Source organism: Marmota monax, unplaced genomic scaffold (genome assembly GCF_021218885.2).
Source record: "Marmota monax isolate L192 unplaced genomic scaffold, Marmota_monax_Labrador192_F-V1.1 WCK01_AAM20220418_F8-fsc00022, whole genome shotgun sequence".
Classification (NCBI taxonomy): Eukaryota; Metazoa; Chordata; class Mammalia; order Rodentia; family Sciuridae; genus Marmota; species Marmota monax.
This window is the reverse complement of record NW_026695215.1, coordinates 3,858,830-3,881,718: the sequence shown is the minus strand read 5'-3', so window position 1 is coordinate 3,881,718 and position 22,889 is coordinate 3,858,830. Positions and strand designations below refer to the sequence as shown.

The window sequence follows — 22,889 nt, the reverse complement described above, 5'->3', positions numbered from 1 at the left end:
CTCTCCACTCCCGCCTCCTGACTCTGAGGCATCTTCTACCTGTGTGTGTGTTTGGGTTGGGGGTTACAGGGTGGGGAGTGAGAAAGACCGAAATAAAATGCTAAAGTGCGCCTACCTACTAAAATGAGCTGGGGTGTGTCGGGACCCTTGTCAATGTCATGCTGCTAAGCAGCACACACCATTTCGCTTAAGACACTGAGATTCCTTCTTGAGCATTAGAAAAACAAAGAAGTACTTTTTGCACAAAGGAGGACCTTTATTAAAACTGCTTTTCACAGTTATAATTGCCCAGAAGCCAAGGAGGTCAGATATATATGCATATTTTTTTTATTGCACTACTGGGAATTGAACCCAGGGGTGTCCTATCACTGAGTGCCATCCACAACTTCATATTTTTAATTTTGAAACAGGGTGTCTCTAAGTTGCTGAGGTTTGCCTTAAACTTATGATCCTCCTGGCTTAGCTTCCTAAGTACCTGGGAGTACAGGAGAGCTACACACCCCTCAGCTGCTTCCAGTATTTTTAATGCCAAGTGTATAAATCGCTTTAACAATGATCCTTTTCCTTCTTTGGATTAAACACACACACACACACACACACACACACACCCCACCCTTGGAAATTAACTCTGAAATACAACTGGGTTTTCCTGAATTTGGAATTACCTTTTAACATCAAAATGATTTACTGCTATAGAGCAGTCCCTTCACACTAACAAATTTTATGGGGTTTTTTTCATAGTAGAGAAAACTGAAAAGCAGGGAGAAAAGGTAATACATGCTTAGGAAAGAGTTAAGTGGAATATGATAAAAAGACATTTTTGACCAAATTGCATTGCTATACTGTATGTGTGCAAATATATAACAAGTTCTGTTTATTATGTATAATTAAAAAGCTCAATTTAAAAAAACAAAAAAAAGAGACATTTTGAGAAAATTAATATGGAGAATATCAATTTTCTATTAATACAGAAAATTAATCTAGAGTAATCTGGTGCATGATCTTCACAAGTACTATCCACACCTCTATGCTCCACTGTCTGTGCAAGTTGCAGGCATAGTACTCATGGCAAATTACAGGTGCGATTTCCTGAAATAAGCACACTTATTAGGTTTCAGCTGGAATCTGAACACAGTTCATTTTGACTCAAATGCTTACTTATCTGTTATTTCCAAAGCAGACTCCCCACCCCCACCCCCGCGGGTGTTGGGAAGCCAAATACTCTAAGCCACCTGAACAAGTTAATTGAACCACCTGATAATGCAGAATAAGCAGGGTGGGTGAGGCGGAGGTTTCCCAGAACTCAGGCACCACTTTTATGGACAGGCCCTTCCAGTATGCTCTGCTGGGTGTGTCACTCAGCATGGAAATTAGATTATAATGAAGTTGGAAGCTGTCTGTGCTCACTCTGGCAGGCTTCTTAGCTCGGAGGGTTTTGGCCTGCCCACCTGAAGAGGACTCTCCAGCCTTAGGCATCAAGAATAAGATTAGGGAAGGGCAGAATGTCAGCTAGGACGCATGGGCAGTACACCGGGAAACAGTTTTACAGAGGAGACACGTAGAAAATTGATTGACTCAGATTCATTTGGAGGGAAATCTAGGTCTTGTAACACTTCATTTCTTAATTTTTAATACTTCTCAGTGAAATTGCCAAAATGTTATTTCAGCTTTACTTAATAACAAGGAATTAAAATGAATTTGAAAAAATAATTTTTGAAAAAATATAGCCAGTTATCAGTTGTTTCATATGGAGCCATGTGCTGAAAAGTTTAATGTAATTCTGATTAACATAATAATGCATTTTTGGTAGAGGGAGTAGCTTAGCCAGAATAATCCAAAAACTTGTATATTGACTGGAAATGCAAATCAAGCTCATATGCCTGGACTGAACCCTCTCATTGGAGCTTTCCAAGTTCTCTAATTTGCATAAAAGTTTTAAACTGATAAAGTTTCTTTGAAGGTAGTGGCATACCCCTCAAGTTCAAGAACACCAATTCCCTGCTGATCTCTGGGCCTTGAGCTTGCTAAGTATTTGCTCTGTGACTGACTTACAGCCCCAGCTCTCAGGAATATCTTGACAGCAGAAGAAAATAAGATGGCTTGGTTTGTTTCAGTTATAAACTTTGAACTGACAACTGAAAATGTATATGTAAATGATTTATATTTAATTAAAAAGTCATTAATGAAAAATTTTTAGGCTATTTAGTTATGACCATACATCGCAGTTTTATTTCACTCTCCTTGTAAGAAAAAAAATGTAGGGAGAAATTCAAATGTCATCTTGGTGGGGACATTTTACAGAAAGAAGAGTGAACTGAGCTGGAATGTACATCAAAAGAAAAGCAAAGCCTTAAGTTACTGCAGGCTTTCACTTTCAGCTGATCATCAACAATAGGGGTGGATCCCTCACTCATTTAACCACAAGATTGAATCTCATTAAAGTTCATTAGAGACTTAAGTAAGGTTTTATCAAGAATGTGAAATCTTTTCCTAAGGAGGTTGTGCAAGTTGGAGATAATTTCTCTTCTAAAGGACCTCCAGATTCTTCTAGTAAGTAAAATCACAGAACTGAGGTTTCCTGAGGCTATTCAAGGTCACTCAGGCTGGTCAATTGCAAGAATAAGGGAGAGAGTCCCCATGCAGGTGGCCATGCTGTTATTAGCCATGCAGTGACTCAGTTCTGAGAAATGGGAATGATCCAGAAACCTAGAAGGTGTAAATTGCTGTCCGGGAGCAATCTATCTATCTCTGAGAGCCTCACCAAACCTAAATGACCTAGGACTTCCTTTAACAGGACTTGGAAGTCCTGGGACTTCTACAAAGTCTAGTCCTGAGCAAGGTGAAAACTCAGAGCAGAGAGTCCTTCAGAGAACTGGGACAGGGAGAAGAAACATCCACAATAAACTATGGAGAAACACACACCAACCTCATCGCGCTAACTGCTGGTCCCCCAACCACCTCTGGCAGAGTTGCTGGGGTGTCAGTCACGTACTTCTAGAGAAGGTAGACCTTTTTCCAAAAGGTTGACAAAGTGTACCTTTTATTCAAAACTGTATTCTCATCTCCACCACACCCCCCTCCTCTCTCTCTTTAGCTTGAACTCAGGCTAGTAAATTTACAACAGAAATTTCCTGTGAGAATTCATGATCAGCCCAGACCTTAGATATCTGAATATTGGGCTGAAAATTCCCAAGTTAAAAATATAGTCAAGTGGTCCCAGTTGGACTGAGCCAAATTTAAAAAAAAAAATGGACAGAATTGCCACTATCTAACTCCTACTGCAGGCACTTCTTGAGAATCAATTTATGAATAAAAATGACAATTGATGGAAGATCTGAAATCCGAGAAGGAATGTAGCAGAGTACAGTATTCACACAGGTAAATCTAAGGAAACGTTTACCAGAAAACCATGGTGATAAGAAAAGTTTATGGCTCTTAGCAATCAATGAAGCTGGGTGCATTGGTGCACCCTGTATTACCAGAGACTAGGGAAGCTGAGGCAGGAGAATCACAAGTTCAAGGCCAGCCTCAGCAACTTAGCGAGATTGTGTCTCAAACAAAAAAATAAAAAGGGCTGGAAATGTGGCTCAGTGGTAAGTACCTCTGGGTTCGATCTCCAGTGGGAAACCAATAAGAAAAATTAAAATAAACTAAAATACTAGACAATGATATATGCCGCAGTCTGGCTGGGCACAAATAACTGAGCCGCCAAAAGCCTTGTAGGTTCAAACAGCAACTCTTTATTCCCGAACTCACCTGCACTCTACACACACTTCCCGGGAACACACTCCCTCCACCGGGCTCCACGTGCCAATTCTCCAGGAACCCCCAGGAGAACTCAACGGGAACTCCAAAGTAGCAGGCTCCCAAGGCAGCAGGATCCGCCCTAATCCCGGAGCAGGGTCACCTTTCAACCATTCCCTCTAGCAAAATGCCAGGCGTCATTCCGACTAAACTGTGGCTCTCAACAGATATAAATAGTGTGCAAATTAAGAGAGTATTAATCAAAGTACTCCAAAGTCCTTATATTGTTGGAAAAGAATATAATGATACTGATTAATGTTTAGGTCTTACACTTGAGTACATTAATTGTACTTTAAATGTTACTAGTTTTGTCACTAAAAGGATAAAAAATAGAATACATAAGGTTCAATCTTGCAGCAAGAAAGAAACTATAATTAAACACAAATCAATTTTTAAAAAATAATGAAAGAGAAAAATTAAATATTAAAAAGGGCATATAGGAATACAGAATAAGATGATAGAAGTAAATAAAAAAGTGTTCATCATGGTAAATATAATTGGATCAAATTCTCCAGTTAGAAGACAAAGACTGAAATAAAACAAAATTTGGCTATCCCTGTTTAAAAGAGACACACCTTAAAAATTAAGATTTAGAATGGTTGAAGTCAAAAATGATAGAAAAGCATAAGCAAATGTAACCAAAGGATTGTCAATGTAGCAATATTATAAGATAAAATAGACTACAATTTTACCCCCAGAAAGAGTAATCAATTCAGCCAATGGCATAGTCCTAAACTTGATTACATGTAATAACACAAATTTTAAGTCTATACTTCAAAAAGTAAAATGAGAACAGACAGGGGAAACTGATAAACCACCATAGTGATGGGTGATTTTGAAACAGATGTATTTGATAAATCAGATGCACAAATCAGTACCTGTATAGAAAGATCTGAATAAAGTGTTAAAAGATCAACTAGTGGAAATATGTAGAGCTTTTTGTTCAATAAATGGAGAACACTTGCTTCTCCTCCCCCCCCCCCCAGGTATCTAAGGAATATTTAAAAACATTGATTATGTGCTAACTGCAAATTTTCAATGAATTTCCAAGACTCTAATTATAAGTAATACATCTTGAACCCTAAGATAACTCAAGAGAAATGAAGTCACATGTACATTGGAAGTCAAAAGATGCAAACAAATAATTTAAAATAACACATGAATCCAAGATGAATCACAATAAAAATTTCAAAAATTTGTATCTGAATGTCAATGAAAATGCTATCTACCAATGTATATCAAAATTTGTAGTCTTAAATGCTTTTTACTTAAGAGGAAAAAAAACTAAGATATATTAAAATGAGTATATAATTTAAGAAGTTAGAAAAAGAACAGAAAGAATCTTAAGAAAGCAAATTGAATGCAGATGTGTATAAAAATGAAAATTAAAAAAGAAACCATAAAAATACAAATTTGTTTACATTAAGTATTTATTTTAGAGGGTGTAGACAGTGCAGTTTAAAAAGAGAGAGAAAAAGGAGAGAGAGAAGAAAGGAAAATGATAGAAGGAAGTAAATAGGAATAACAAAACTCATCCATGAAAATGGGATGATCTTCAATATTGAAAAATGAAGGCAGTGTATATAAGATTACCATCTTTATAGGAAAGTAATGTGATTTTTTTAAGATTAATATTAATAAGTTAATTACATTTTTATGTAACAGAAAATGTTAGAAAATATAATCTTAAAAGACTCATCTATAGTATCAAACATATGTATGGATAGATAATACTATAAATGTAAATGTAGACATTTTCCAGAAATAAATGCCAACAGAAATCTTAAAAGTTATAAATTTTGAAAAATCCTGAAGAGCAGGCGATTGTATAGACTGTCAAAGACCAGGTAGTTAACTATGTACCTGGAGTTAAATACTCAACATATTAAAACTATAAATTCTCAAACTGATCTATAGATTGTTATCAACTGAATGCCCAATAGAAATTTTTTAGATTATAATCTAAATAAGCATATTATAAAATGTTTTGTAGAAGAACTAAGAAAATTATAGCCTGGAAAAAAAAAACAAGGTAGGAGTGATTTAACCTACTAGATAGCTTTGAATATTAATAGTAATTTATTAATTTACTAATTAGTAATATTCAATTGGCTCAGGGAAAATAGATCAATCCCTATATTAGGGATGCAGAAATTGACCCATGCGATAAGGAAATATGGAGGAGCAGAAAGGGGTGGGGTGTGATCTCTCTCTGGCCATTTATGAAAGGGTCATGGCCGACACCCCAGACCCAAACAAAAATATAGTGAACGACTTGATCACATGTTTCCCCATCCTGGGGTGCTTCAGAATGCACATCCAAAGACCCAGCTGAACTGTCAACTTTTATGCCTAGTTTATTTTATTATTATTTTTTTAATTTCGTTTTTCCTTGTGCAATCCTGAAGTCATTGATCCATTTTGAGTTGACTTTGGTGCAGGGTGAGAGCTGGGATCTAGTCATATTCTTATGCGTATCTAGCTGTCCCAGCACCATTTGTTAGAAAGACTGTCTTTTCTCCAATGCATGTGTTTGGCCCCTTTGCCAAGGATCAGATGGCTGCCTCTGTGTGGGTTTGTCTCTTTGCCTTCTAATCTATTCCATTCATCCGCATGTCTGTTTCTACGCCTGTGCCGTGCCATTTTTTGTTACTACAGTTCTATGGCATAATTTGAAACTGGCACTGTGATGCCTTCAGCATTGCTCTTTTTACTGCTTAAATTACTTTGGCTATTCCAGATCTTTTATTCTTCCGTATTTTTATTTGGATTTTAGGATTATGCTTAGTTTTGAAGAAATATGACTGGACAAAGATCTGATGTCATGCTAATAGACCGAGTGGGGAACCCAGCAAGCCCTGTCTGTCCAGTTTCTTACTGGCCCCTCAGTGGTAGCATCCCCTCCTCCACTTGCCCCACCCAAACTGCCTTGCTACAGGGCAGAAACTTTCTGAAATGAGGTGTAATGAGGTTCTTAATTTCCCTATGGCTGGCCGTGGGGAAGAGGAATTCTAGTTTCTACAACTTGCCTTAGGAAAGAATAAGGGATAAGAGACTGGAGGACAAAGATCAGGGAGAAAATTTGCTTCTGAGGTTGCTTTTGACAATCCGGCAAAATATCTAAATACCTGTTTAAAAAGGATTTAAATTCTTTAAAAGTCTGCTGAGACCTGCAGACAGAAAAAAAAAATACTGCATTCCTATATTATAAAAAAAACTAGTTCTACATGAAATAGGGATTTAAATGTGACAGGTGTAGGTTTATTTAAAAAGTGCTCAAAGTACCAGGAGTACACGGAGGATGGGCTGGCGATGGAGCTCCAGGTACCGCACAAGCTCAGCACGTGAGAGACCCTGGCTTCAACCCCTGGCACGGGAACGAAAACAAACACAAAACTGTGCATTAGTGAACAAATTTGGAAACATGCTATCTGCAAATGTTGAAGGAGCACATGACTCAGAACCACGCAGTTTCCCTTTCAGGCGTCCACTTCAGGAAAAACCTGGAGATAGGTGAGGATTTCACAGCAGCATTGTCTATACTATTTTTTTTTTAACAACTGAAAGCACAGAAGTGCATTAATGGGAGAAAGGACAAAATATTGTAATACATGCATAAAATGGAATACGGTCCAGAATGCAAAATAACCAGCTGCGACTAAACAAATCAATATGGGTGACTCGGGGCAAAATAATGTTGACTAGAATAGCAAGCAACCCCTGTGCATGGTATTATAGATGCAAAGAAAACGAAAAGATGAACCGATTATGTAATCAAGGAATTCGCAATTTAGTGGGTAGAAGAAATCCAAACAAGCATTTACAATAGAATATGTTGATTTTCATAATTGAGTTACAGGCAAAGTTCGATGGAAATATATGCAAGGGCAACTTTTTGCCATTGGGTGTGTCAGAACACTTTATCCTATAATGTTTTTTATTTGATTTGAGGAATGAGTAGGAATTTTCTAGATAAAGGAGATGACGAGGGAGTCTCCCTTTTGAGAGGGAGAGAGAGCATCAGGAACAGTGGCACATTCTCTGTGTCTTGAATATTGTGTGGGACACAGTGGAATATGCAGAAGGGAAGGTATGGCTGAGATGCAAAGGTAGGGAGACGGAGGAGAGAGAGAAAGCAGTTTCTTGAGGGCCGGCTGCAGAACAATAAGGTGAACACCACGCAAAAGGGTTTACATTTTGTTGCCTGCAATCCAAAGACATTTTGTGCAAAAAGGTCAGAGTGGTTCCCGCCAATGCCTGCCCCAGTGGTGGGAACGGGAAGGCTAGACAGATAGGGTAAGGGTGGAGACAGGGAGCGCTTCTAGATCTTCTGGATCCAACAGGAAGCTCTGTTGGAGAGCCCGTGCCATCATTCTTATGAGAGACGTTTTGAAAAATAAGTAAATGATCTAAGGCAAGCAGAGGAGAGATTTTTGCGGTAGGATCCACAGGACTCGGGGTTTTGTTTGTTTATTTTTGTTCTTTAAATCTTGAAGGTAGAGAAGAATCAGGAATGACTCTTTGGGTTTTGAGCAAAGGGGAAGCTCTGCCCCCTCACTGAGAGGGAAAGCTGGTGGTGGCGAGCTGGTGTGAGGTGTTGGACATCCTCAAGGTAGCACTTCTGTCACGAGGGACCCTGACAGTGGGACGTCTGTTGCTTCTGACAATTTGGTAAAATGTCTGACCATTTTTGAATGCCACATGCACTAACTGTGAAGGTGGACGCATCTGACTACAATATTATGACTTCAAGCCTCATTGGAGAAAAACAAAAACAAAGATCCCACAAGTGACTATTTTGAAAATAGTCACTGACCAAGCAGTTTCTCAACTGAATATAACTGAGTCACTGGAAATTAAATTTCAAAATGTGGCATTGAGCCAGTTCTCTGGCTAAGCTCTTCCAGGTGCTCTGATGTGATGGGGCAGGAAAGTTCCTACCAGGGCAGGCTTCCCCTTCCTCACCTTAGGGTGCCACTCCGTTTCATTTCAAAACACATCATCCCCCCACTCTCCCAAGAGGAGTGTATGTCTCCTCCCAGCCACACGTGTAGACCCTGGCACTGGCCATATGCAGCTCATATGGACACTTGGCATCCCAGACCTGGAACCGACTCCAGCTCAGAGGGAGTCTGCTTCAGAGCCCTGGGTGGCCAGAGCACCTCTGCATCTGATTCACTCAGGCTGGAGCTCTCTGCTGCATCCCCCTGGGGGTTCCATGGTCCTGATCCAGGAGGTGAGAGGAGGAGATGAACACTGCACCCCAGCAGCCCTGGAAAGAATCTGAACACCTATTTTCCTCGGGGCAAGGTGGTTCAGCTTCGCACGGTTAACCTTTAAATCTCTGGTTCTTTCTGACTCTGATCATGGGCATAGATGCTAATTCCAAATAGTTGAAACTAAGAGAAGCAATACAAAGAAATGCAGCTTCTAATAAACCCTTGAGTTGGAAGTTTTAGTCTTTCCTTGAGATAATCACATTCTATGTGTAATCAATTCCCAACTGCTCTTGGATCTGTGACATTTCCAGAAGTGCCAAGTGAAACAGAAATATCTGGATTTTAGACTCTTGTGTTTTACGCTCTATTAGCACGTGGGATCATACCAGTTCTTTTGCAAGGATGGAGCTTGTCTTCAACCCAGCGTTTTTAATTCTTTCCCTCAGGCAGTCGGCTCTCACACGGAGAATCCTTCTTAACTCAGATTATTAGACTTCACTACATTCTTTAAGTCTGAGTAAACAGAACACTTTAAAATTAAACCTTATTTATGCAGGCAAATGTGTGTGCCCTGTGCCTTTTAGTGTTTTCAGTCATCTCTTGGAATCCCCTGGAGACTGGGTTCAGAACCCCTGCAGATGCCAAATTTGGGGTTGCTTAAGTCCCCTGTGTAAAGAGGCATAATATTTGCATATGATGGGCTGGGGATGTGGCTCAAGTGGTAGCGCACTCGCCTGGCATGTGCGGGGCGCTGGGTTCCATCCTCAACATCACATAAAAATAAAATAAAGATATTGTGTCCACCTAAAAATAAAAAATAAATGTTTTTAAAAATTAAAAATATTTGCATATGACATAACACATTTCTCTGTGCACTTGAAATCATCTCTAGGTTCCTTATAATACCTAACAGAATGCAAATGTTGTGTAAACAGTGGGTATACTGCATTTCTTATTTGTATTATTGTGTGTTGTGTTTTTTTAATATATGTATATATATATATATTTTTTTTCCAAATATTTTCCATCTCTGTTGGTTGAATCCATGGGTATGGAATATGAGGTTATGGAAAACTGACTGTACTTTCATGAAAATGTTTAAAATATCCCAATGCCAAATATAAAGAAAAGCAGTTCTCATTATTACAAGATGTTTTTTTTTTTTTTTTTCTGCAATACTGGGTATCGAGCCCAGGGCTTTGTGCATATGACACAACTGCTCTACCACTGAGTTACATTTCCAGCCATTCTCATTTTGAGACAGGACATCCATAAGTTACCCAGGCTGGCCTTAAACTTGTGACCTTCTTGCCTCAGCCTTCCAAATCACCAGGATGTGCACCACCACGCCCAGTTTCCAAGCTGCTTTTTAATGTATAAAGTCTTTTCAACTATAGTGATGCTATTTCGTAAGTGTATCTAGTGCATATGAGTACACTCTAACTTTTAAAACTAGGTAGGCCATAAAAAAAATGTGAAGAATTAGTAGGACCATTTGATTACTTCCAGATCATACATAACTGTAAAACAACTCCAAAACATGAAATGGTGTGGTTTGCCCCTATCACACTGGCTGCATCGTTCTGGAAGAATTGTCTGTTCCCCTCATCTGCCTGTGACGTCTAACGGTTGTCATTACTAAGGGAAAACAATCTTACTTCCTGGTTGTGCCCATGTCCTGCGGCTGTGGAGCTGGGCAGGGTGGCAGTCCTCAAGGGGGTCTTTCTGCTGGGAATCACTGACATCACACAGACGAGGGGTAGGCTTCACACAGTCTACCAGGTCCTCACCTGACAACCTGATGGCATTGCCTTTACGCATCTGGAACTCAAGAGAGTCTCATCCTGTGAAGGAATTCAGACGCATTTATTTCTCCAGTAACTCTTTGAAGTAGGTATCAATAAAAGTTAAAAAAGAAAGAAAGAAAGAAAGAAAGAAAGAAAGAAAGAAAGAAAGAAAGAAAGAAAGAAAGAAAGAAAATAGGGCCTCTCTATGAAGTAATGTTCTCTCTTCTTGTGTTACCACCAGTAAAAGTTTGGGACAGTTTCACAGCAAGGGGGGTGGTTAATATGCTTCTGAGGTGCCTCAGAGGAAAAGGGCCAGGTGAGTCAGGACACTTGTCACAGGGATGTGGCAGCCGCTTGTGGGCCCGGCCCTCTCCTGGGCTTTGGTCAACCTGTCCCCTTCCCACTGTCCCCTCCAACTGTCCTCTTGCTCTCTTTCTGAACACAGGCTTTCTACTCCTGGCCCTCGGCCCTTCCTCGGGTATAATCCAGGCTTCTGGAGTTTTGAGCTCTCCTGGCTTCCACAGCGCTTGCCAGGCCTCTCTTCCTGTCTGCCTGCTGAATGAGGCTGTCCCTGCCTTGGTCCCCTTCCTGCCTTTTCTTCCTTGGTGGTTTCTCCCTATGCTGTTGTGTCAGCCTTTGTCTCAGAGCAGGCAATGCCCACACCCACACAGGTTAGCCCGACGTATTGGCCACCTCAGTTCCCGAGCAGGCTTTCCTGGGGCAGGCAGCACGCACAGGGGGTCTGGGCTGCACACATCCAAGTGGCTCTCGTACTCCTTCATTACCCCACACAGTCAGTTTCCAGGTCCTAACATTCTCCTCTCCACAGGGTCTCCTCAATCCACCCCCCATGTTCCACTCTCAAGGCCAACACTGGCCAGGGTGAACTTCATTCTCTTATTTTGCCTGAACTGTTATTCTAACATTTTAACCAGTATCCTTACAAAGACAGGGCTTCATTTTCATTTCAATTCATTGTTCACATTACTTCCCAGTTGATTGTCTTAAACAGAAGCTCGGATTTTTTTTTCTTTTCAAAACTGTTCAAAAACTTTCAATAACCCCCTAGTGCTACAAAATTCTATCTTTTCTTAGTTCACTCATGTGAAACCAACTTTAACAAAACTTGTGCTGGCTAAATATATGGGGGGCCTGTTTGAATGGGAGATGCTGTTATATAAGTACAGAGAACTGAAAAACACCCAGCTTGTTAATACAACCAGTGACCCTGTACGGGAGCTGCCTATAATATCCAGTTTTGGGGGAGTTATGTTTCTTTCAATAGCTTTATGATGCAGTTTATTTATACAATAAACTGCACATATCCAAATGTACAATTTGATATATTTTGACAGATGCATGTATCCCTGAAAGAATTACACCATCATTATAAGAAATTAATCTGTCACCTTCTGAAAGCACCACCTGCCTATTGGTAGCCTCTCCATTGTGACCTTCTTGACCTTGCCCACCTCTCTGCCACTCCATCCTAGTTTGCCTTTTCCTCAATTTTATATAGATGCAGTAATACAATATGTATTTGCTTTTCCTTGGACGTTTTTTACTCAGTGTAATTATTTTAATATTCATCCCTGTACTAGCAATAGTCAGTGTTTGGACTATGTTCCGTAGTCTGGGTGTACCATCATGTGTGTTTGTCTGTGTTGATAGATACTCCTGTTTCCAATTTGGGGCTATTACAGTCAGAGCTACCACAGAGATTCGCGTTTAAGTCTGTGTGTGAGCACCTGATCTCGTCTCTTCTGGGTCCTTTTGCTGGGAGTGCAGTGGCTAGATAACAAGGCGGTCATGTTCCCTGCTGCTGCCATCTCATCACCTTGGACAGACTGCCAGGCTGCCTTCCAACCTGTTGAGCCACCTTATATTCTCACCAGCAGTGTGTGCATTCCACTTGCTCCCCATTCTCGTTAACACTGGGTACGGTCATGCTTTTTAATTTTAGCTGTGCTTACAGATGCGGTTTTAATGTGTATTTCACTAATGACTGATGAAGTTGAGAATCTTTTCATGAAGCTGTTATCCATAGATTTTGCTTGGTGAAGTGTCATTCAAAAAAAAAGAAAACATTATAGTTAAATCTATTTTTTTTTGGTACCAGGGTGTTTTTAAAATTTTTTTAAATATATTTTTTTAGTTGTTGATAGACCTTTATTTTATTTACATATTTATATGTGGTGCTGAAAATCAAACCCAGTGCCTCACACATGCCAGGCAAGTGCACGACTGCTAGCCCCAGCCACAGCCCAGTACCAGGGTTTTAACCCAGGGTACTTAGTTCTTCTTTTTTTTTTTTTTTGATATTTTATTTAGACAGGGTCTTGCTGAACTGCTTAGAGCCTCACCAAGTTGCTGGGGCTAGCTTTGAACTTACAATCCTCCTGCCTCAGCCTCCCAAACTGTTGGGATTACAGACATGTGCTAAATTTTTTAAATATATAAAAGCATCTCTATTTTGTCTTTGAATTTTTTTTAATAGATTGTATTTTTTCTTCAATTATCATTGGACTAATGACTATAAGAAAAGATCTTTGGAGAGTTTGTTGGAAGCTCAAGAAAAGCCTACTCATTCTCAGCATTGCTACAAGCAGAAAATACATCAGATGAGCCCAGCCTGATATGCCAGTACTTCTCAGGTTGCTCTGTGGTCTCTCCTCAGTGACCTCTAAACCGTGCTCGGAGCTCTGCCAGGGGACGGGCTATGTAGAGGCATTCAATAACGATGAATCCCACTGTGAATCTTGGGATTTCTGCTTTGACTCCTCTTTAGATCCTTCTAGTTAGGTCAGGAAAAAGCCAAGTTGGGTTGGTGTGGCACCTCTGTACCAATCGTTAACCACATCCCTCAGCCAAGGGACATAAGTCCTCAGACCCAGGGTTGGTGGCAGAGGAGCACATCCAACAAGGATTCTTTTGCTCACATTTTTTTCATTGTATTTACTTTTATAGCAAGTGACTTAGGTTTTCAACCAATGGATGGTAGTGATGTAAAATTTCATATAAATAAAATATGTATAAAATATATGTTCTGGTAGTACCTGGGATTGTACCCTCGGGGCTTTCCCACCAGCTACCTCCTCAGCTCTTTTATTTTGAGACAGGTTTTACTAAGTCAACCAGGCTGGCCTAGAACTCTTGAACCTCCTGCCTCAGCCTCCTGAGTAGCTGGGATTACAGGTGTGCAACACCACGCCCGACTTATATTAAAATATATTTTTAAGTTGAAGAAAGTGAGTTGATTCACGGACAAAATTTACATAAGTATAGCCAATTGCCATGCAGATTTATTAAAAATCATTAATATATGACTGAATTTGGGAGGAAATTATGTAATATTTAGCTGCAAAATATACTCTAAAACTAAAGTCTCTCCATGGCAAACTAGGGTCCCCAAGGAGGTGGACCAGTTGGCTGGTCATGGGCCACAGGCAATCGAGGAAAGGAAGAGGAGCCGGCCTAGGCAGCTTGGCTGGGACGTCAGCCAGAGAAGCTCATGTTATTTATTTATAAGAAATAGGAAACTTCAGAAAATGTAGGGACAATAGCCATGCATGTTCATATGTGCTCTTATTTCTTTTTACTGGATATTCTTCCCTCCTTCTTCTAAGCTCATTTTCCCCAGGGCTTTCTACTTAGTCAACATGCTCAGGTTTTAAGTTAGACAATTCAAAACTTGATGTTGGAGATCAGTGAGACTCTGTCATGCCCCTTTTTAAGGAAGTAACAGATAAGGAAACAAAACTTCGTTTACTTACATAGTTTTCAAGGAGATTTGAGGCTAAGGATAGTCTACTCTTTGTTGACAGCTTTGTGGGGAAAGACCCCCCTCTGCTTTTCCTCAGCTGGGGTCTGAGGGAGCATACTTATGGTACTTATGCATCTTGTCTCCTGGGGCCCTTAGGACGGAGGTGAAGTTTGATTGGTTCATTTCACACGTCACGGGCACTTAGGTAAACCTGTGTGCTGGCCACTGGTGGGAGCTTCAGACATAACTCTTCGTGTTCCTGGAACCTCAGAAGGTGCCTGCATTGGCAGGCAGGGCTGTGGCAGGTGTAGTGGGCTGCACTTGGCTGGCCCTTATCCCAGGTGAGAAGAAGGAGAGAAAGAAACAGGTAGATCCGGGGACACGGAGCTGTGGCCACCTGTACACAGGGGCCAGGCATCAGTGACAAACACGGTGGCTGAAGAGTCCGGGGATTCTCCCTGTGGGTTTAGAGGGAGCATCACCCTGCCACACCTTGCCTCCCATGTGAGGCAGCACGTCTGCCTTAAGATGCTGCTTGCTGTACTTTGCTCCAGCGGCCCTTGGAAGGGCGGTACAGACACGTAGGAGCCCTAGAGTGGAGGGAGGGAGGTCTCCCAAGTAAGGGGACAGACCACAGGACTCTGCCATCATAACACTGCGGTTCTGTGAACAGTGTACCCATGGTCCCACATGATGAGTATGTGCCACAGCCCAGCATGAGCAGTGGACAGAGCCTCTGGCCTTGGCCACAGTCAGCAGCACTGATCTCTGTCCCTGAACCACAGAGCCGTCGTCTTTCTCTCTTGCACATTCTTTTTTCTTTTCTTTCTCTCCCCCCATCTTCTTCCCTCCCTTCCTTCCATTCTTCCTTCTTTCCTCTTCTCAGTACAGGGGATTGAAGCCAGAAGCCCTCCACCACCAAGTTGCATCTCTAGCCCTTTTTCTTTTGAGACAGGGTCTCCCAGAGTTTCCCAGACTGACCTAGAACTTGCACTCCTCCTACCATGGCCTCCTGAGTCACTGGGTTCACAGGTGGGCACCACCGTGCCCCACTACCTCCATCTTCTCCTGTGCCTTTCATAATTGAGTATTTTGCAGTTGAGAGTTGCTATAGATATCAAACATACTATGGAAGAACGTTCCTTCAACATGAACCACACCCTTCCTCTGGTGCTCTCTAGTCTAACATGGGCCGGAACACTGTATGTATTCTGATTATTGAGGGGTCTTTTGCAGGTTTCCAATTTAGCACCTTCCTGTGGACTCTGAGAGCAGCCTTGCTCTGCAGGGCTTTGTCTGCCCACTGGCATGAGAAGCAAGATCCCATGTCACCTCTAAGGGCTGAGTGTGGCCAGCTTCCTGGTTCTGGTGGCCTCAGAGTCAGGATGGGCGTGGGCTATTCATAGCTTTTATTTTCTTCTTCACCAGACCAAAGCAATTTTGAGAAAGTTTATAGAGCTGTTTGTCATAGTTTATTCATGGATGCTCATTTCAAGGGTTAAAAAAGAAAAACCTGCAGTGTATCTTATGTAGCTGTGTATATTCCCGCACATGTACTTAACCTAGGTGCACATATTTGTATAAACGGATATAAATGTATAGTGGACAAACTGAGATGAGGAGAAATCAAAGTGTTTTCTGAAATGCTTAGAAGTAATAATGGAAAATCCAAGATAGTAACTTAGGTGCTCAACTCCAAAGTTAGCATTCCTCTATCTGAGTATCACTCTGTGGACACAGTGTTCCAGCACAGAGGTTCTCGACCCGCATTTAGCTCACCAGCCAACCTTCAGCAGTGTCTGGAGACATCCCGGGCTGTCACATTTGGGGGGTGGCGTTTCTACTGGAACCTGGTAAGTAGAGGCCAAGATGTACATGAAACTCCTTAGAACAGAGGCGTCCAGGCCAAAGAGCCAATAGACCCCAGGTTAGGAGCTGTCGTCTAGTGTAATGCCTGATATTGAATGCTTTAAAAAAATTTTTATATATATATATTAGTTGTGGATGGATACAATACCTTCATTTTACTTATTTATTTTTATGTGGTGCTGAAGATTAAGCTTGGTGCCTCCATGTGCTAGGCAAGCACTATACCCCTGAGCTATATCCCCAGGCCCTACTGAATGCTCTTTATCAAACATTTACTACGTACTAGATGCTGTGCTAGAAAAATCATTTGTCAGCATTGTTTTCTTCACCCTCATTATATCCCTGATTAGGCAGATACTGTTATTTCCTTCTACCCACCATGAAGCTAAGGTGCTGAGATCTGAGCGCTGGTGTCCCCCGAGATTCACGTGTTGAACCTCATCACTGTTGCGGTGACATGCAGAGGTGAGGCCTTAGGGACTTTGTGATGAGGGTCTGCTCTCGTGAAGAGGACGAGCACCCAGGATACCAGGAGCTCAGAGAGCCCGTTGACCTTCCCTACCCTGTGAGGACATGCAGGAAGTGCCGCCTGTTAGGAACAGCCCTCTCCAGACACCAGATCTGCTGGCTTCTCAGCCCCGGAGCTGTGACCAATACATTTCTGTTGTTTCTAAGTTGCCCAATCAAAGTGTTTTGTTTTATCCGCTTGCATGGATTGGATTAAGATAGGAGGATTGGAGAGGTGGATTTGAACCAGCAGGTGACAGGGCTAGAACTTAAATACAGATGTGTTTGTTGCTAAAGGCTTTTCCCCCTCCTCTTCCTCCTCCTCCTCCTGTTTCACTCCTGGGAATAGAACCCAGGGACTCGTGCATGCTAGGCAAGTGTCCTGCCACTGAGCTACATCACAAGACCTTATATTTCTTTGTTTTATTTTGAGATAGTCTTGCTGATTTTCTGATGTTGGCCTTGAACTTGTGACCCTCCCTGCTCAGCCTCTGGAGTGGCTGGAATCCCAGGTGTGGCCACTGAGCCACCTAAAGCCTTTGCTTTTAACCATCACATTCTATCTCTCTGACAGGAAGTCGGTCATCATGGGATGAAATGTGATTCTGAATAACCTCCCATTAGAGATGACCTTATGCTTTGACTGCCTTTGCCTGATAACAGCTTTTGTGAACCTTGTGAGACAATGACATGGTGCAGAATCTACTAACACATGCTCACACAACAAGATCAGCCACATAAGGAGCTGAGGATCACTTTACCCTGCCTGAAGAATACACATCTTTGCCTGATTTATACCTTGGAGAACTAGAAATATAATTTAAAAATACTTCAACCTACTTTAAGCTAAAATTTACAAAGTACATCTGTGATCATTTTTTTCAGTAATTTTTATCCAGCCATATAATGATTGAGAACATTAAAAATATATATGAGACTATTTTAGGCTTTTTTGTGTTGCTATAATAGAAGAGCACAGACTGGGTGATTTGTGAACAACAGGAGTTGATTTGGCTCATGGTTCTGGGTCTAGGAAGTCCAAGGATGGGGGGCTGCATGTGGTGAGAGCCTTCTTGCTGTGTTATCCCATGGCAGAAGGGTAAGAGGGCATGCCTGAGCCATGGTGAGAGAGACAGAGATAACTTATACCTCAAGTCCTTTTATGATCCACTTTCACCCATTCATTAGAGAGAAGCCCCAGGACCAAACACCTGCCAGTGGGCCCTCCCTCCCATCTCTGCTGCATCAGGGAGTAAGTTTCTACCAAGTGCCTTTAGGTGGATACATTTAAACAATAACAAGAGAATTTGGGAAGCTGATTTTTTTTTAAAGGAGTGTGGATCAGTAACAGCACACCACAAAGCAGGACAGAACTCCCAATAGAAAAACAAAAGCAAATATGATAAAATAGTAAAAAGCCATGCGGTCAAAATCCAGAACACAAGGAAATCAAGAGAATAAGAACTCTACTTGGGGGGCTGGGGATGTGGCTCATGCGGTAGCGCGCTTGCCTGGCATGCATGTGGCCCTGGTTCGATCCTCAGCACCACATACAAACAAAGATGTTGTGTCCGCCGAAAACTAAAAAATAAATATTAAAATTCTCTCTCTCTCTCTCTCTCTCTCTCTCTCTCTCTCTCTCTCAAAAAAAAAAAAAAAAAAAAAAGAACTCTACTTGGGACTTTGTTCCCTCTGGGGTCCTCTGTCAGTTCTTGTGGAAGCATCAGGAGCCTGGAATGGAGCATAGCTCAGGGAGGAAAAGAAGAGGCTAGGGGTGCAACACAAAAAGGAAGGACTGGGAATGAGGACTAGAAAGCCCTTGTTGCTCTGGAATGGAGCCCCAGAGGGCTACAGGCTCAGGATTAGAGTGTCCTGACAGTACTCCATCTCTTTAGGAACTGACCACCCCACTAAATGCGCATCCCTAAAACTGGGTTAAAATACTCTAAGACCCTTAGCTCCTCACCACTAGCAAGAAGTGACCATCAATCCTCTGTGCAGGAATCTGATAGCATACCAGACTTGTAACTGTTTTACCTATAATACTCTATCAAAAACAGGTAGATGCACAGGCAAAGAACAGAAAACCAAGGGAGACCAGGCAGCAACAAATAGTGGAATTATCAGAAATGGATTTCAGAATAATTATGCACATTATGATCTAAACTGTAAAAGAGAAGGTTGAGATTCTTGACATACATACTACTGGAAACTTAAGAACGAACTAAGTCAAAGTTGAATATAGAATACATGAACTTAAAGCTAAGGGGAAAATAAATAAAACACAGAATGAAACACTGAGAAGCAAAAGGAAGTACCACCGAGAAAATAAGAGGCAGGGAGATTTCCAGATCTACTGAGAAGGGCTAAATACTTGTAATTAGAGCCCCAGAAAGAGGAGAGGGAGAGCATATGGTGGAAGCAGTATTTGGAATAAGGTCTGGGAATTTTCTAAAACTGGTAAAAGCTATCAAAGCAATAGTTTCAAAAGCCAAGGATGAGTTAAAAGGAAAAGAAAGAAGAAAGTTGAGGGTCAAGCTCAAAGACCAAACCTGAGAGCTGGCCAAGGAGCAGAGGGTGCAGGGAGGGTATGAGGAGGTGGCTCTGGTCTTGTCTGCAGTGTCTCATTCCTCTAAAGCTTTGCTTCCCTTCTCTTTTCTCCTCATGTACCTGGTTATTTTGAAGTGCTAGAAGTTGTATATAAAACATTGTAAATAATTCTAGGCCCAATATGATGCCATGGTTTAATGAATTAGTTTCCAACATACAGAGGATTACTTTTGCCTCTTGCTTGGGGTGAGGCAATACTAATCATCTTGATTCTAAGAGCTAGCAATAAGACTCACAGCTGAATTTTCAACAGGAAGAATGGGTGCCTGGAGACAATGGAAAGACTCTTTTCAAAGTTGTGAAAAGAGTGTGTTTTTCAGGGACTGGGGTGTAGATCAGTGGTAGTGCACACACGTGGTATGTGTGATTCCCAGCACTGAAGGAGAAAAGAAGTGTTTTCAAGAATGAAGGCAGGGCTGGGGATGTGGCTCAAGCGGTAGCATGCTCGCCTGGCATGCGTGCAGCCCGGGTTCGATCCTCAGCACCACATACAAACAGAGATGTTGTGTCTGCCGAAAACTAAAAAATAAATGTTAAAATTCTCTCTCTCTCTCTCTCTCTCTTAAAAAAAAATGAAGGCAAACTAAAGAGAAGGCATGTTACCGTCAGACCTACACCAATGGGAACACTAAAGGGTGTTCTTCATGTAGAGGGAAAGGGATGTGGGTGAAAGTTCTGAAAGGCAGGAAGGAGTATGGACAAGGCAGAGGTGAACGGAGGTCCATCTAGATGAATGCCAACTTCAACAGGCGGCCAGCGCCCTCTGCACTATTCCACTCAACTCTGACTGAGAAGTCCCAGCTCGGACAAGGAGGCAGTGTAAAGAAATAAAAATGATTGAAAATTCAGAGGTAGAAATTTGCAAATGACCTGATTTGTACCTAGAAAAATCTAAACAATCTGCATGTGAATTGATAAAATTAATAAGTGAGTCTAGTAAGATTGAGCTCTTTAAGGTCAGCGTAAACAAATCATTTGTATTTCCATGGACCATGACACATGTGAATTTATATTAAAAAAACAGAATCCCCCTTCATGACTTCATAGCCCAGAACAAACATGAGTAAAGGATGTTCTGCACTTTTTATCTACATTGCTACTTCAAATGTAGCACATCTTTTTTTATGTGTTACACACAAAATGATCCTTTGATCATGCATACACCTTAGACAAAGTGCTGAGAGCTTTGGAGTTCATTTGTAGTCCTACATCATGGAATGATTGTGCTCCATCCCATATGCTGAACCCTAACCCAGTACCATGGCTTTAGAGGTGGAGACTTTGGAGGCATTAGGTTGAGGTGGGGGCAGGACAGTGTGCCCCTGGGGAGACTGTGTCCTGAGGAAAGAGGAAAAGAGACCCTGCTCCTCGCCCCTCTGCTCTATCGTGCACACAGCAGGGAATGCCCTGCGAGAGCATCCAGCAAAATGGGCCTCACCTGGGTCCCAGAAGTCCAGATTCCAGAACTGTAGAAGAATACATCTCTGTTGCAGAATCCACCCAGCCCACGCAATCCACCCAGCCCACGGAATGCTGTGACAGCAATCTGAATAGAGACCCCTCCTCCAGCCACGTCCCTCCCCCATCATGAATGCCTTCTGCTCCTTCCCCATCTCTTCACGACCACAAGCACCTACTGTCCGAGAAGGATCTGAGGGTACAAGAATCACGGAATGCTGCACATGGGGGAAATCTTAGATCATATCCATCAGTTCTTCTCATTCTATGAGTGATTAGACTAAGGACCAGAGAAGGTGATGTTCTCATCCCAAATTACCTGTGCTAAGGTGGGTAAGCTTGTTGAAAGTGAGAAAGCTCCCTTTACCTTATGTGTTTAATTTGATCTATTAAGGAAGCTTCTAGGGGGCTAAGGTTGGAGCTCAGTGGTAGAGCGCTTGCCTAGCATGTGTGAGGCACTGGGTTGGATTCTCAGCACTGCATATCAATAAATAATAAAAAAGGCCCCTCAACAACAACAACAAAAAATTAAAAGGAAGAAAGAAAGCTTCTACCTACTCAGGTGCAGTGGCACACACCTTTAATCCCAGTGACTTGAGAGGCTGAGGCAGGAGGATTACAAGTTCAAGGACAGCCTCAGCGACTTAGCAAGACCTTGTCTCAAAATTAAAAAAAAAGAAAAGAAAAAGGGCTAGGGATATAGCTCAGTGATAAAGAGTCCCTGGGTTCAATCTCCTATACCCCTGCCCCCCCACAAAAAAAAGGAAAGAAAAAAAGAAAAAGCTTCCACTTTGAACAAGCCCAGAGGGAGGGTACCTGCAGGTCAAAGAAGCTACCTTACAGCTATGAACTCGTGATTTTGCTAAAAATATCAAAATATCATTTTTATCCCCAGCCTCTCAAAGGGCAGGTATAAAGAAGTATTTCTCCTACCAGTAACTTATGGCCTGGTGGGACAAAGTCATCTTAAATGGCAAATAAAGTATCAGGGTCACCTCCACCCTTATGGTTGTTGCTCAAGAGCACTACCTGCTGATAAATAGCTCCTGCTTTGAGACTCTGGGTCTAATTGCCTATCCATCAGAACCTCCTCCACACCCCTGGATTCTCATACTGTTATGTTTTATTTTATTTATGTGGGTTATTTAGACTCTTTATAAACAATGATCACTTTTGTTCTCTCTATATTTCATATATATATATAAGCTCTCTTTTCTGATTAAATAGATTGCATGAGAATTTTAATTTTCCTGGAAGGAGTTTTTAGTGGATCTGGAAACTAGGAATTAGACCAGAGACCCTGCTCCTAATAGAAGAAAAAGTAGGCCCAAACCCTGATCATATTGACTTAGGACCTGACTTCCTTAGCAAGACTCCTAAAGTGCAAGAAATAAAATCAAGAGTCAATACATGGGATGGATTCAAACTAAAAACTTCTTCTCAGCAAAGGAAACAATCAATAATGTGAAGAGAGAGCCTTCAGATTGAGAGAAAATCTTTACTACACACACATCAGATAGAGCACTAATCTCCAGGATACATAAAGAACTCAAAAAATGTAACACCACAAAACCCAATCAATAAATGGGCTAAGGAATTGAACAGATACTTCACAGAATAAGATAGATAATCAATCAACAAATATATATATATATATATAAATTCAACATTTCTCACAGCAATTAGAGAAATACAAATCAAAACTAAGATTTCATCTTACTTCAGTCAGAATGGTAATCATCAAGAATACAAGCAACAATAAATATTGGTGAGGATGTGGGGGAAAAGTTTTACTCATTCATAGCTGGTGGGACTGCAAATTGGTGCAACCACTCTGAAAAGCAGTACAAAGATTCCTTAGAAAACTTGGAA

At 41.4% G+C, this 22,889-nt stretch overlaps 1 protein-coding gene across 1 annotated transcript in view; it reads right to left on the bottom strand.

The window, feature by feature from the left end:
* The window catches only part of Mme (membrane metalloendopeptidase), a 123,008-nt gene that overhangs the window by 83,085 nt on the left and 17,034 nt on the right, over positions 1–22,889 (bottom strand). The gene's annotated exons all lie outside the window — the stretch shown is intronic.